Raw genomic sequence first — 4,291 nt, 5'->3', positions numbered from 1 at the left:
TTCAAAAGGGGCCGTTCATTTTTGAATTTTGAAGATTGGGAATCTAATAATATTTTAGAAAAGAAAAAACAAAAATAAAAGATACCTTCAGTTTTTACACCAATATTTTTGATATTGACTTATCGAATATCTATCTACAAAATATTTGTTCGGATAAGTGCAAGGCACACAAAATTCCTCACGCTACTTGGTGATTACAGAAGCCGCATACACAAGTAGGATGGCAACAAATACACAATCAAGTTACTAACTCAAAGAAACATCCACATTGGCAAACACACCATGAAAATGTAGGGAGGCAATAGAAAGAGCATTCCTTATATTTAACTCATTATTTTTGCTAGTTCATCTGGCTGACATTCTCTACAGCTTGGTTGAGAGAACACAGCACAGTACTTATTTGGTCCCGAAACTTCTGTAGCATGGAAGCAGTGATCTAAGCGCGCTGTAGCTCTGCTTTGTTGATCTTGGTAATATTACTTTTGACGGATTTTTCTCCTTTCTATGAAACTCGTTTTTCAAAGCTCTGTTGGTTATATGCATTATTTCCTGTAAATAATATATGTATAAATGTAGATAAGCTGACTTGATTACATGGTATTAAATTTATAAGCCATTTATCACTATCGTATTTTTCTTTTTCTTCATGAGAAAACTCCAGCTCATATAATGTGACCTGCAATCAAAATATAAGAGTTTAATACTGTGCAATCAAATAAAGTCTGACCAGCTAGAACACTTAAATCATGAACATAAACCACAAGTGGCAGCTTCTGAATTACGCTGTGCAGTGGAAGGAGGCACATAACTTGCTGAAGAGGCATCCTGAGCATTGGAGTCATCATAAATCTAGTTCAAAACAACACAACTCATAGTACTTGCTTATAATATTGGCCATGTCCTAGTACTTGTCTACTGCCCCTAAACAATGCTTGGTAGTAAATGCAAAACAGTTATTTGTTCATTTAGTTTAGGTGGAAGTTGAAAATGTTCACCAATTGCATAACCTCATCATGACATACAAATTCAATTTAATTATAATGAATCAAAACAGAGACAAAAATGATATTTGATGGCCGAAGTGAAAACAAGGTGTGATTCCCTTATTATACCTGATTTGTTGGTTTGTCTAGGAGCTTCATTGCAGTGTAGGTAGCTGCCCCAGCTAAGGCCCCGAGTAGTGGTGCCACCGTATATATCCGCATTCCTTTGTAATTGCCGGCTGCAACTGCCGGACCCAGAGTCCTTACAGGAGTCATTGAGGCACCTGTTGCTGGCCTGCCATTGTATTACCAAACAGTTTTAGTAACTTTTATATCCTTATTTCTGTGCTCTAGTAGAGAAGCAACTGAAATTGGAAACACTAAAGGAATGTTGCACATCTTAACTTCTATGTAGGTTGTTTTGGTACTAACTAATCTAGTATCCCAACTTCCATTGTAGACTGCTTTTCTTCTAATTGATCCAGTAAGTAAATGTCGAGGACTGTCACTGCCCAGAGTACATGGGTTTCTGAATCTGTATTGACTAAAAGGAACATAAAAACTGTAGTGTAGAAATGAAATTCAATCTAGAAAACAAATCCAAGCTAAATTAATGATAATCACTTTAATATGTCTAGTATGGGATTGATCTTCTGGTAGTCTTTAAACTATCATTTTATAAAGGAAAATAGTAGGAAATAGGCCAATATAAAAAGCTTAAAAAAGTATATAGGTCATTTTTTAGTTATAGAAATTAATATGCTATAACTTGTCAAGTTATGGTTTATAACCAGATAAGTTATGAACAAACTTGTCAAGTTATAGTTTATAATCAGATAAGTTATGGACAATAACTTATCAAGTTATGGTTCATAACCGGACAAGTTATGGACAAAAACAATAATTTGACTTATTTATTAACTTATGTAAACTATTGGCCTATTAATTTTAATTCATCTCAAGTCTTGGCCTATTTCTCTCTTTCTCTCTTTTATAAACGTTACGGAAACAGAAACTTAAAAAAGAAAATAAAAAAAAATAAAGATTAAAGAATGGTCCCTAAATCTTAAAAGAAAAATGAAAAAAAAAAAATCAATAGGTTCGGAAATACTCAAAATGAGGATACTGACCCGGCTACCAGATTGTTGAGCAGAACTGTACCTCCGACTGCTATACCTGCCAATTCTCCCACCTGTCCCCAATCTCTCATCCATAAGAATGTGACATGTATTGATTTAAATATTTAAGAGGGTATGGAGAAGTACTCTGAGGAAATGTTTCTAAATCGTTAAGAATTTTAGGAGCTGGATATAATAAGTACTTTCTTTTAATATATTTTGTTATATTATAACAATTTAATATTCACAAGTATATAACTATCAAGAAGTATTTGACGCAAGTACTGATCGTTCACAAAATCATGCAACCACAAAATGTAAGCGAAATTGGGCAGAATATTTTATAGGAATTGTACGTACCGCACGGGTATCGGTTACCACAGCCATGTTAACTAACATGAGGATGAAGGTGACGATGAACTCTAATGCAAATGCTTGGCCATGGCTTACAGTGGGAACCGTGACTCCGCCAGACATGAAGGGGTCAAAAACTTCCTTGAGAATGAAGGAGGCAGAAACGGAAGCCAAAACCTGGATTGCTATGTAAGGAGAAACTTGGGCCCAAGGGAAGTGCCTCACCGTAGCAAATGCAACGGTGACCGCGGGGTTAGGTGTGCGCCGGATATGTGGCCTGTCGACAGAATCACTGCCATCACCGAAAGCCCCGCAGCTGCCGCGTTCCCCATAATTGGCGTTTCAATGTTGTACTTTTGGTTCACGATCGGTGCTGCTGCTGCTGTAAATTATGTCTTTTTATTAGTCATCTTAAATTTATTACGGATCATCTAGAACTTTCACATGGGTATTATAACCTTTCAAAAAAAAAAATATACATAGGTATTGTGATTGTGATCATTAATACTAGTACTTAATTAACATTAAGTTTACCTTAAATTTGGATGCAAGAATGATTCACGAAGTTTAAAATTTTGGGATGATGATAACAGCACTTCCGGTGCTATTTTGTTTTTATCAAGCGTCGGCAAGTAGAGATGCCAGTAATTAGTCATTAATATTGTGTTTTGGTCGTAGTAGTCCAATATATTAACTAATTAGCCTTTTGAGTCTTTGACCGAGTAGACTAAAAGTAAAATCTCGAAAATCTTTTTTATTGTAACAAGCAAAGATGACAAACCATTAAATACTCCGTAGCAAAAAAAAAAAAAAACCTTAAATACGTCTTACGTAATCATGTAATTATTATTTAGACGTATAAAGTCATATATTGGTAGTACCTATTGACCATCAGAATAAAAGTACGTACAAACGTACTGAGAATCCTTTTTAAATAAAAATGGTATTCATCCTGATAAGATCTCACTAGATTAGGTTTATCTGTTTAGCAGGATTCATTTTGTGTTAGTAATGAGATTTTAACCCGTCAAAATGAATAAAGATGTTCTTAAAAATAGATTAAAGTGAAGAGCTTGTTAGGTATATCTAATTTAACGGCCGGTGTCGATTATTTTCTTTTTTTAACCAAAAGAAAAAAGAAACTTTGTCTATTTCATTTTGAAAAAACAAATATATTTATTAATTTTGACTATTTTATGTAGCAATTATTGAACATTAATGGAAATATTTAGACATCATTTTGGCCACAGGATCCGCAAATGAATGTTAAGGTGCATGTACTAGTCAAACATGACAAAACCATAAATAATTAAGAAGGCGTGCATTAATTAAAAGGCCCTGATTATATAATTTTTGTCAAACTCATAATGCATATATGTTAGCTACCTTATATTATAGGTAACTCCACTTCTTTTTGCTGGGAATATCGCATACTTTTTTTATTATTTTTATACAACACGGATTGACCCACCTGGCCTACTCAAACTCTCCAGTGCCACTGGAGTAAGAGGTCTTAAACGGGAATATTACATACGTTAGTTTCCATGCTTTTTAGTCCTTATATCAGCCAAAAAATAGTGAAAACAAGTCCTCCAAAATAAAACAAAGAGGTATTACACACAATAATTATACATATATATATTATATGTACTTTATGTTTATATAATATATATATATATATATATTTATTTATTTATTTATATACCTTGCGGACAAGAGAGAGATTGCATTCAGGAAAAGTCCCCCGCGCATCTGAATCCTGGCATTTGAAGACTGGCCATATCGATCATATATATTTGTATATATATCTAGAAAATATTAAGCTAGATCAGTAGT

The 4,291-nt window shown here is 33.8% G+C and overlaps 1 pseudogene; it reads right to left on the bottom strand.

Annotated features, from left to right (window-relative positions):
* Window positions 1–662: 662 nt before the first annotated feature.
* LOC21400700 lies at window positions 663–2,841 on the bottom strand (annotated as a pseudogene).
* Window positions 2,842–4,291: the final 1,450 nt, after the last annotated feature.

The sequence above is a fragment of the Morus notabilis genome, unplaced genomic scaffold (assembly GCF_000414095.1).
Source record: "Morus notabilis unplaced genomic scaffold, ASM41409v2 Scaffold568, whole genome shotgun sequence".
In the NCBI taxonomy this organism is placed as follows: domain Eukaryota; kingdom Viridiplantae; phylum Streptophyta; class Magnoliopsida; order Rosales; family Moraceae; genus Morus; species Morus notabilis.
The sequence above is the reverse complement of the archived record's forward strand: the minus strand, read 5'-3'. Positions and strand labels throughout refer to the sequence as shown.